The 11,868-nt window shown below is 43.1% G+C and overlaps 1 pseudogene; it reads left to right on the plus strand.

The window, feature by feature from the left end:
- Nucleotides 1–6,816: 6,816 nt before the first annotated feature.
- On the plus strand, nt 6,817–8,233 carry LOC102182007 (annotated as a pseudogene).
- The last annotated feature ends 3,635 nt before the right edge of the window (nt 8,234–11,868 follow it).

Raw genomic sequence — 11,868 nt, forward strand, 5'->3', positions numbered from 1 at the left:
TAGGCAACCTAGACAGTAACCACAATCACTCCATCCTCCCTCACCATGATGCATGCATTTTGATTTGCTTTTACATTTCTGCGTACTGCATAATTTATCCGAGAAGGCAATGGCACCCACTCCAGTACTCTTGCCTGAAAAATCCATGGACAGAGGAGCCTGGTGGCTGCAGTCCATGGGGTCGCTGAGGGTAGGACACCGACTGAGCGACTTCACTTTCACTTTTTCACTTTCCTGCATTGGAGAAGGAAATGGCAACCCACTCCAGTGTTCTTGCCTGGAGAATCCCAGGGACCGGGGAGCCTAATGGGCTGCCGTCTATGGGGTCGCAGAGTTGGAAAACTGAAAGCGACTTAGCAGCAGCAGCAGCATAATTTATGGGGTTACCGTAACTCTTATATCTAGTTAGTAATTCTCATCAATTTTTCTCCTTTTACCCATGCTTCATTTTCCTTCATAGTCCTTACAAGGAATTCAGTCACTTTATAATACATGTTCGTTTGCTTATCTGTTTGTCAGTATTCCCTGCAATTGTTTTGAAAGCAAGATTTGACTCCTTTGTTCACTGCTAGATCCCAGCTTGAACAGCACTGCTACACCTTGCTTAAGAAACAGTGTCTCAAAAGGTGCAATCACAGGCTGCATCTCAGAGACAGGTAAGAAGAGACCCTGGGGGATGATAACTCACCACCACCAGAGGCTGCTAAGAGGCAGCTGCACCGCCGCCAAGGCTTCACCGCGTCCTGCCTGGAAGAGCTCTGCACCGTCATCAGCGCTGGTGGAGGCTGACTCTGACTCTCTGACCACTTGCGCTGTGCCTTTACCTCCTGTCAAGGTGGCATCATTTTGGTTCACTGGAAACTCTGGTGACAAAAGTACACGAAAGTCATTCACCGAAATTGCTTTCAGTCCCTAGTATTCTGCAGTTAGAGCATGAGTATGGGGGAAGGAAGCCGGGGGTGATTTGTGAGTGGGTCCTCTCTGCTCACCAGTTCTTCCCTGGACAGGAGGCAGGTGCAGGGAGATCCCAGCAGCCCTTCCCTGCAGCCCAGAGACTGCAATAAAGCTACCTTGCTAATTGAAGAAAAAGTTTCCGTTTCCTTAGAGATTTATACAAAAAGTTCATTTTTTCTGCTTAGAGTTGTTAACCATAGAAATGCATCATGTTATTGCAGACAAACCTATGGTAACAAATCTGTGTGAGTGTATGAGTGTGTGTGTTAATCACTCAGTCGTGTCTGACTCTTTATGACCCCAGGGATTGTATCCTGCCAGGCTCCTCTGTCCATGGAATTCTCCCAGGCAAGAATACTGGAGTGGATTGGCCATTCGCTTCTCCAGGGGAACTTCTGGACCCAGGGATAGAATCTGGGTCTCCTGAATCACAAGTGGATTCTTTACAATCTGAGCCACCAGGGAAGCCCAACAAAAGTGTACCTTTATTCAAACATCAAGCCTTTGAAAAGACAACACAAACAATAATCAAACAAGTAAATTACATTTTGAAAATTAATTTGTGGAACAGGATCTCTTAGGTATCAATAAACTCATGGAAAATATAACTCCTCTTTGCCTTTTGGAAAAAGTTACTATTTAGTAGAAACTTAATTTCATTTAGGTATAAGTGACATAACAATTCACATTACTAAATATCTGATAAATGAAACTATATAGAAGTGAAATATTGAAAAGTTGATAAGCTATAAAGGAATATTACATGTAAAAACTTTAGTTGTATTTAAGATTTGATAAATCATTTTGATAGTAATTTCAAATATATGTTCATATTTTAACTTTCAAACTTGAGAAAGAAGGGTATTTTACTTGTTTAATATCTAACAGTTTGCTATTTCTCATTACTTGTCAATATTCATGATTTGAACAGAAAATATGATTTGTGATCATTAGGAGTCAGGAGAAAGCAAGAGCAAACTATGTGAGCTGAGTGCTCCCTACTTTCCTCCATCATATTTATTCAGGACAGAAGTTAAGGCTGAGTCATGAGGACATGAGAGTCAATATTAAAAATGTTTAGATTGTGGGGGTCACAGGGCAGAGTGAGAATAACCAACCATGGGACAGAGTCGAAAAAGAACAGCAGGAGGCATTTCGGCAGTGATGAGAGCAAGTGCCAGGCCAAGCAGGCCACTCCTTCCTGATGCCCAGTGAGAAGTGGAAAAGTGCCCACAAGATGCCACACACCAGGGATGAAGATGGACATCAACAGAGATATGACTACCAACTCTTTCAAAGTACAACCTCAGCAAAAGGGCCTTAGATCACTGTGTGCACAAGCCAACAAAATCCTTCAGAGGAAGTTTCTGCCTGAATCAGCACAATCCAGTGTGGAATATTGCTTCCTTACATTCATGTGCATGTATCCTGCCCAAAACAACTTATTGTGACCTTACAGTGATGAGGTAGGCATTGTAGTCAGCACCAAAACCAGCAGGAATTTAGATTTCACTGCAATTTTAATGAATAATTGAGAGTAAAAATTTGAAGCCTTCAACAAACACAATCCAAGAGTTATCACAATTTTTCAACTAGAAAATTTTTGTATTTGTATTTCTTCTTTGAAAATATATTGTTCATATGAGTTTGGGCAATGGCTCAGAGGATGAAGAATCTGCCCACAATGCGGGAGACCTGGGTTCGATCCCTGGGTTGGGAAGATCCCCTGGAGAAAGGAATGGCAACCCACTCCAGGATCCTTGCCTGGACAATCCCATGGACAGAGGAGCCTGGCAGGCTACAGTCTATGGGGTCACAAAGAGTCCGACATGACTGTAACATTTTTTTCACTTTCATATCCACTTGGCTAATAAGGTGACAGTGCAGTTAGTTTCAATGAAGTTTGCAAATAATTTTGTAAACTGAACCAGTAAAATAACATCAACCATGAAAGCTAAAGTGGGGCTTCCCAGTTGGCTCAGTGGTAAAGAATCTGCCGCAGCACATGGAGACAAGAGCTCAAACCTTGGGTTGGAAAGATCACCTGGAGGATGAAAATGGTAACCCACTCCAGATTCTTGCCTGGGGAATCCCATGGACAGAGGAGCCTGGTGGGCTGCAGTCCACAGGGTGGCAAAGAGCCGGATGGGACTGAGCACACACACATGCAAGTTAGCGGCTAACATTTTTCCTACCAAGAAGAAAAACAGTCAAAAACTGAAAACAAATTTTAAGTTTACTGTATTGGAATTAAATCTTTTCCTGGGGAAAACTCACTTTCCACCATAGATACAGAATTATATTTTCTGCTTTTGGACAAAGAAATGCTAGTGTTTCTGCCTTTGCAGAGGAGTCTGCCCTTTCATGCATTCCCACGCTTTTTGTGTCTCTTTTTTCCGTAATTCTGCATTCCAGGCTGTATCCTATCAAACAATCCATTAACACAGGAACAAATGTGCTTTGTAATCAAAATTATTTTTATTGAATTTTCGTTTCCAGTTCTTTATGTATCCCATTCAGTGGCCCTCAATAATTCATGATTATAGAAAGTACCAACTTTATTTATAGGAATTGTAAAGAATCCTCAAAACATGAGGAAAAAGAACTTAACAAACACATTTCTAATTACTAAAAATTATGTGTAAGGATCAGGGGGGAAAAGGATGTGTTCTAAGAATTTCTCTGCCTTTAAAAACCAATATATAGTAAAGAAAACAGAAAGGAGTTTTCATTGTATGTACAGCATGAGTCAAAGTGTACAAAGATGCATTATTATGAGCTATCTTAAGTAATATATCTTAAGTATGGGATTTCCTCAAAAAAGGGAAAATTAGAAATACCATAGGATCCAGCTATTCCAATTCTAGGTATTTTTCCTAAGAAAATAAGAACAGTAATTTAAAAGGATATAGATACCTCTATGTTCCCTGCAACATTATTTAAAACGCCAAGCCAAGATATACAAGAGCCCTAAATGTCCACCAGCAGATAAGCGGATAAATAAGATGTAGTACATACATTCGATGGAAGGCTGCTGCTGCTACTGCTGCTAAGTCGCTTCAGTCGTGTCTGACTGTGTGCGACCCCATAGACGGCAGCCCACCAGGCTCCCCCGTCCCTGAGATTCTCCAGGCAAGAACACTGGAGTGGGTTGCCATTTCTTTCTCCAATGCATGAGAGTGAAAAGTGAAAGTGAAGTCACTCAGTCGTGTCCGACTCTTCACGACCCCATGGACTGCAGCCCACCAGGCTCCTCCATCCATGGGATTTTCCAGGCAAGAGTGCTGGAGTGGGGTGCCATTGCCTTCTCCACAATGGAATGCTACTCAGCCATAGAAAGGGAATGAAATCTTGCCATTTGTGACATGAAAGAACATAGAGTGTATTCACTAAGTGAAATAAGAGTGAGAAGGACAAATACAGTACAATTTCACTTGTATGTGGAATCATTAGAACAAAATTCAGAGCATGCATAAGAAAACAGAAAAAGAGTCATAGATACAGAGAACAAATGTGACTGCCAGAGAGGAGAGATGATAAAAGAAATTGGAAAGGGAGACTGAGACTTACAAGCTTTCAGTTACAAATAAATGAGTAAGCAGTTGAAATATACAGCATGGAGACTATAGTCAATAATATAAGTTTGCTTGCAGATGTAACTAGAATTATGGTGGGGGTCATTTGTAATCTACAGAAATATTAAATCATTATGATGGGCGCCTGGAACTATCACTGTTGTAAATGAATTACACTTCAAATTTTTAAAGTACAAACAAACTAGGAAATGAGCAAGCCCTACACAAATCTCTAGCAAATTCTCCATGGGTGCAATGATTCTCTTTTCATGAATAATAACATGTTTAATAATAAAGATTGAAATTTCAAAGAAAAGATTCAAAATAGGAAAGTACGTCATAGATCAGGATTAAACAACTCAGAAATGAAAGTACACTGCTCCAAAGATAAATAAAACATTGAAAATATCATTGTAGATAAATTTTAAATTAAGAGAAATATAATCAAAATGTATTATAAGAATGTAGAGGTTATGAAGGAAATTCTTAAACCATATTGAATAAATATTTGGGGAAGTAAATATAGAAAAAAAATCACAACCTATTTGATGAATGTGTTTAAAGTGGAAGATAGATCTGATATATGAATGATGGAATAAATGGGAAAAAAATCAAAGCCTAGATGGAAAGCAAATACTAAACATTATCATGCAAATTATTCTGAAAGTAAAAAAAAGTTTGAAACTGTTTATTAAACAGAACTATAAGAATTAACCTGCAATGACTAATAGCAAATGATGTTCTGGAAATATTATTGGGCTTTAAAGAAAAACAAAAGGCCTCTGAATGTCTAGAATAAAAGAACAATTGATATATAAGGAAACAAAAATTAGAATTGTATCAGCGTTTATGGAGAGAAATACCCTGTGTCAGAAGTAAACAGGTCAACACAATTTAGATACTCAAGGAGAGATACGACGATGCATGAATTCTTTTCCCAGACAAACTGATTCGGTATCAAAAGTCCATACATCCAAGTCATCATGAAAGACCTAAGGTAATAACGTTACCTTGACTAATGGTGAAAACAGACTTCAGAAAACAGAATCCTTTGAAAGACAGACACAAGGACAGATGGTAGATACTAAATTTACAGTTCCTTCCTCAAATGAGACGAATGAGCATTACATGAGAGAGGGAGCAGACTCTAGGGTGACTGCCTTATAATTATCCACTGAGTTCTATCTCTTTTCAGAGTGCTTTCTTGTGTGTGTTTGATTTTATGGAAAATTATTTTAAAGGCAACTAGATGGATAAATACATTTTAATATAAAAAACTTTAACTATAGAACAAACATACATAACTGAACATATAGAATATAAATACACATAATAGAAAAAAAAAAACTGTAGGTAATACTAAAACCAAATCTATGTGACCAAACAACTGAGCTTGTACTAGATACGGGCCTCAGGAAATGAGCAGTGAGCCCTCTCTCAGTGTTTGTCCAGATAAGGCTCCTGATGGCATGTGGGCTCCATCCTCTCGAAAGGCCCAGCCTGGAGTCCAGGACTGAGACCAGAGCCTACCACACAACACAGGTGATGGAGTCCTTAGGGAGGTGCAGAGTCAGACAGAAGGGGGTTTTCTGGAGAGGGTGTGCAGGACCCCAGCACAGCCTCAGGGTCTGGACAGGACCTTGGGCCCTGATGTCCCTGGGAGTCAGTCCACAAGGCACTGGGTCTGTTTGCTGCTCTTTGCTGGGGGAGTTGTCTGTTAGTAGGGAGTGTCTAGAAAGGTCCCACCGGAGTAATTCCACCTGGGTATCTGGCCAGCAGCCTTCAACGGACAGGTCCCCTGGACAGTGAGACTCAGGCAGAGGAATGCGGGGCTCTGGGATCGTGGACTAAAGGGCCAAGTCCCCCGTCCCCTGGGGCCCTGGGAGGAGCAGGAAGTCAGAAGCCACGGGAGTGGGGGAAACTGCCCGCCCATCCTACACAGTACAACTGCTCCTGAGACCTGCGTATCAGAAATGGACAGACACCAGTAGTCTCTAATTCCCCTAATAATCCTTTCTAACCCCCAGCCAAACTCTCCTAACGTTTATGATTTTAAAGTATTAATTGCTATTTTAATAAAAATACATATTGTATATGTTTAGTGTATGGTAACATTAATGTCTACAGAAGACACTGCCTTTTAAAGTGTAATAAAACAAATTATATGTTATTAATGACAGAACTGGAATAAAAAATAGAAGAATTGTGGGCTTGGGGAGTGAGTGTATGCTGTTCAGGTGGACCTTGAAGTTACCCACAGGAGGGCAAGGCGCAGACTGAGGAGACGATGGAGACGGAAGTCCAAGGCTTCACCCCTTCCGCTGTTCCGCTCGTGCACCAGGTCAGTGCCACCATGAGGAGCATCATGTTGTCATGGCCACAGCTGGAGCAGCCCAGCGGCATCGTCCTGGACTATGAGATCCGGTACTATGAGAAGGAACACAGTAAGTTCAACTCCTCCATGGCCAGGAGCCAGACCAACACTATACGGATCAGTGACCTGGGGCCTGGCATGGTATTCAGCGGCGGCCGGGGTGGTGTTCGTGGTGGCCCTCTCCATTGTTTTCAGCAGGAAACGTGCTTACAACAAAGGAGCTGTGTACAGCAGAGAGGTCATCGGAGCAGGAGAGTCTGGAGAGGTGCACAAGGGGCACTGGAAACTTCCAGGCAAGAGGGGCATCTATGTGGCCATCAAGATGCTGAAGGCTGGGTACTCACAGAAGCAGTGATGGGACTTTCTGAGCAAGGCGAGCGTCATGGGGCAGTTTGACCATCCCGACATCGTTCATCTGGAGGGTGTGATCACCAAGAGCCGGCCGGTCACGATCATCATGGAGTTCACAAAGATTGGTGCTTTGGATTCTTTCCTCAGGCAAATTACAGACAGTTCATGGTGATCTAGCTGGCAGGGATGCATCGCTGTGGGTATGAAGTACCTGGTGGAGATGAACTCCATGCATCCGGACCTGGCTGCAAGGAACATTCTGATCAACAGTCACTTGGTATGCAGGTGTCCGACTTTGGCCTTTCCCACTACCTCCAGGATGACACCTCAGATCCCACCCACACCATCTCCCTGGGAGGCAACATCCCCATGAGATGGATGGCTCCAGAGGCCGTCACCTACTGGAAGTTCACATCTGACAGTCCTCTGGTGCTATGGGATTGTCATGTGGGAAGTCACGTCGTTTGGAAAGAGACCCTACCGGGACATGTCCAACCAAGATGTCGTCAATGCCATTGAGCAGGACTACCGGCTGCCCCCTCCCATGGGCTGCCCCCTTCCATGGATTGCCCAGCTGCTCTATGCCAGCTCATGCTGGACTACTGGCAGAAGGACTGTAACAGCCAGCCCTGCTTTGCAGAGATTGTCAATATCCTGGACAAGATGATCCAGAACCTGGCAAGTCTCAAGACTGTGGCTACCATCACCACCATGCCTTCCTAGCCCCTGCTCCACTGCTCCATCCCAGACTTCACGGCCTTTACCATCGTGGATGACTGGCTCAGTGCCATCAAGATGGTCCAGTACAGGGACAGCTTCCTCACTGCTGGCTTCACATCCCTCCAGCTGGTCACCCCTGATGACATCAGAAGACCTCCTGAGAATAGGGGACACCTTGGCAGGTCATCAGAAGATGGTTCTGAACAGCATTCTATCTGTGAGGGTCCAGACGAGTCAGTCACCAACGGCAATGACATGACAACTCTTGTTTTCTGTGGGGAGGAGAGGAGGGAAAAGGACCAGGCACAAGGGGGAACCAGAGGTTGACCACTGTGGAATGTTCTGGAGAGACTGGCTTCTCACCTAAGAAATGCATTCTCATAACAGATAAGCTAGACCTATTCCTAATAGGCAACCTTCATTTCTCAGTGACTGATGCACAGTTAAGATGCTGTGGGAACAGTCATCAAGACAGTATGGTACTGGCACAAAGACAGACATATAGATCAATGGAACAAAATAGAAAGCCCAGAGATAAATCCACACACATATGGACACCTTATCTTTGACAAAAGAGGCAAGAATATACAATGGAGTAAAGACAATCTCTTTAATAAGTGGTGCTGGGAAAACTGGTCAACCACTTGTAAAAGAATGAAACTAGATCACTTTCTAACACCGCACACAAAAATAAACTCAAAATGGATTAAAGATCTAAATGTAAGATCAGAAACTATAAAACTCCTAGAGGAGAACATAGGCAAAACACTCTCCGACATAAATCACAGCAGGATCCCCTATGATCCACCTCCCAGAATTCTGGAAATAAAAGCAAAAATAAACAAATGGGATCTAATTAAAATTAAAAGCTTCTGCACAACAAAGGAAAATATAAGCAAGGTGAAAAGACAGCCTTCTGAATGGGAGAAAATAAGAGCAAATGAAGCAACTGACAAACAACTAATCTCAAAAATATACAAGCAACTTATACAACTCAATTCCAGAAAAATAAACGACCCAATCAAAAAATGGGCCAAAGAACTAAATAGACATTTCTCCAAAGAAGACATACGGATGGCTAACAAACACATGAAAAGATGCTCAACATCACTCATTATTAGAGAAATGCAAATCAAAACCACAATGAGGTACCACTTCACACCAGTCAGAATGGCTGCGATCCAAAAATCTGCAAGCAATAAATGCTGGAGAGGGTGTGGAGAAAAGGGAACCCTCCTACACTGTTGGTGGGAATGCAAACTAGTACAGCCACTACGGAGAACAGTGTGGAGATTCCTTAAAAAATTGCAAATAGAACTACCTTATGACCCAGCAATCCCACTTCTGGGCATACACACCGAGGAAACCAGAATTGAAGGAGACACATGTATCCCAATGTTCATCGCAGCACTGTTTATAATAGCCAGGACATGGAAACAACCTAGATGTCCATCAGCAGATGAATGGATAAGAGAGCTGTGGTACATATACACAATGGAGTATTACTCAGCCGTTAAAAAGAATTCATTTGAATCAGTTCTGATGAGATGGATGAAACTGGAGCCGATTATACAGAGTGAAGTAAGCCAGAAAGAAAAACGCCAATACAGTATACTAACACATAAATATGGAATTTAGAAAGATGGCAATGACGACCCTGTATGCGAGACAGCAAAAAAGACACAGATGTGTATAACGGACTTTTGGACTCAGAGGGAGAGGGAGAGGGTGGGATGATTTGGGAGAATGGCATTCTAACATGTATACTATCATGTAAGAATTGAATCGCCAGTCTATGTCTGATGCAGGATACAGCATGCTTGGGGCTGGTGCATGGGGATAACCCAGAGAGATGTTATGGGGAGGGAGGTGGGAGGGGGATTCATGTTTGGGAACGCATGTAAGAATTAAAGATTTTAAAATTTAAAAAATAAAAAACTAAAAAAAAAATAAAATAAAAAAATAAAAAAGATGCTGTGGGAACCAAACGTGTAATGATAAAAATACACAAAGGTGATGTTCAGTGGAAGTGAAGACAAAACAGTATGCATCGAAGACCCCAGGAGGGAACTCAGCTCACACCCTGGGTAGGCTGGAATCATCCTTCAGCAAGAAGAAAGGGAAGGAGGTGGGGGGAGAGAAACAGAAGCAGTTTCTCATTTTCTTCCTCACCAATGACATTCTTTTCTTTTCTCCTTTCGTCCTCCTCCCCACGAGCCCTCTCCCTCCCCACACATCTATCTCCCTTTGCTCATGACTTGTAGAGGGAAGTTTCTGCAAACAAACCCCAGCTCCTGAGACTCAAGATGTTCTGTCAGTTGCCAAAGGACCTTGCTGACCACTGCATGGGGGATCCAATCAATTCAATTAATGTCTTCATATTAAAGAAGAGATGTACCTTCAGTAGAAAACCTTGTTTTTCTTCTGTTTGCATTTTCTCCAAAAAGGAAGAAGAAACCAAAAACTGGGGTGGGAAGGGGGGAAGCTATGCAAGAGCACACCTGTGTATGTCTGTGTTATCAAGTAACCACTTGTTCCTAACAGACGCAAACAAGAAAGACCTGGGAAGTCTTTGCCCCTGGAAAATCCACAGGGGCTGGAGCATGTTGTGGGTTTGGTTTTCTGATTGGCCCCATTGGCCTGTTGGCTCAATGGGGAGAGAGAGTAGGGGGATAAATGAAATAAAATGAAAAGGGGAAAAATCCCTGGAAAGCTTGCAAATAAATTCAGACAGGAAACAGGTGAGTGGTTTGAATTGGATGCAGTGTGGGCCATTCGAGAATGATACTGACTGATTTGTTATTCTTGGTGACATCTGAAGAGAAGGAGAAGGAAGTTGTTTCTGGAGAATGTTCTTCCACATCCCCTGAATCTACAATTCAAGATGGCGAGGAAGAGAGTTCTTCTTCCCCTCATCTGGAGACTGGTTTAAGTCACATGAAATCCGAGGAACATTTCAGATGTGTGTGTTTCTCTGTGTTCCTTCTTGTACCTCATTGTTTGATTCACTTTTGTAAATTCTACCGAACATTTAAATATTTTTCATTTCTCCTCTTACCTTAATCTTCTTGCTAATTTTATCTAATAAAAATGAGCAGAAGCATGTCTGGGTTTACAAAGAAAAAACAGAAAGAAATGGAATAAAAAATAAAAGGAGCATGAGTAACTTGAATCCTGTCATGCATCCCAAGTACACACTGCACTGAGCTGCTTTCTGGTGTTTCTTTAGTTGGAGTTGGACACATACACAGAAGAATCTGTGGAACCTCCAACTCCAGCTGAGAAATGGTGCCCCGAGGTGACCCAGGGCCCCCAGGGCTCCAGAGGCTGAGGGACCCCAGGCTCAGTTCCTTCTCAGGCTAGCTGGGACCATCAGGACCAAGGAGCACCCACAGAGATGCAGAGCTGCAAAGTGACTCCCTGCCTGCACGAGCTCTGGGCACCTGTGTCTCCTCCACTCTATTCCCAGGAGCCTAGGACTAGGGAGGGTGGGTCCACCCCAACCTCTCACTACAGCTGGGTTTGAACTTGGGATGCTTCCTGATGCCTTTAGGGGGTTGGGAGGGCAGAGCTGGGTCCTGCAGAGGGAGATGAGGAACCCGCCAGTGGGGATCTTCAAAGAGAACATGCTGGAACAGCAGCTCCTGGACTCATACACACAGTGACCCCACAGTGTCCCCCAGCCTCCCTGCAAACATAGAGCTGCCGGAGGATCCAGCCCAACAGTCTTGGGGGCATGTGTGGATGGGGACCTGTGCTCTGGGGAGATGTGCTCAGGGCATCCTCAAATCTGCATAGATTATTACCACCCTCTTTTCTCCGCTTTTGTGGTCACATTCAACAGCTGCCCCCAGTGTTTTTGCCAGTGTTTCTGAAACACTAACAAGAGAGTTG

This window comes from Capra hircus, unplaced genomic scaffold (genome assembly GCF_001704415.2).
Source record: "Capra hircus breed San Clemente unplaced genomic scaffold, ASM170441v1, whole genome shotgun sequence".
Lineage (NCBI taxonomy): Eukaryota > Metazoa > Chordata > Mammalia > Artiodactyla > Bovidae > Capra > Capra hircus.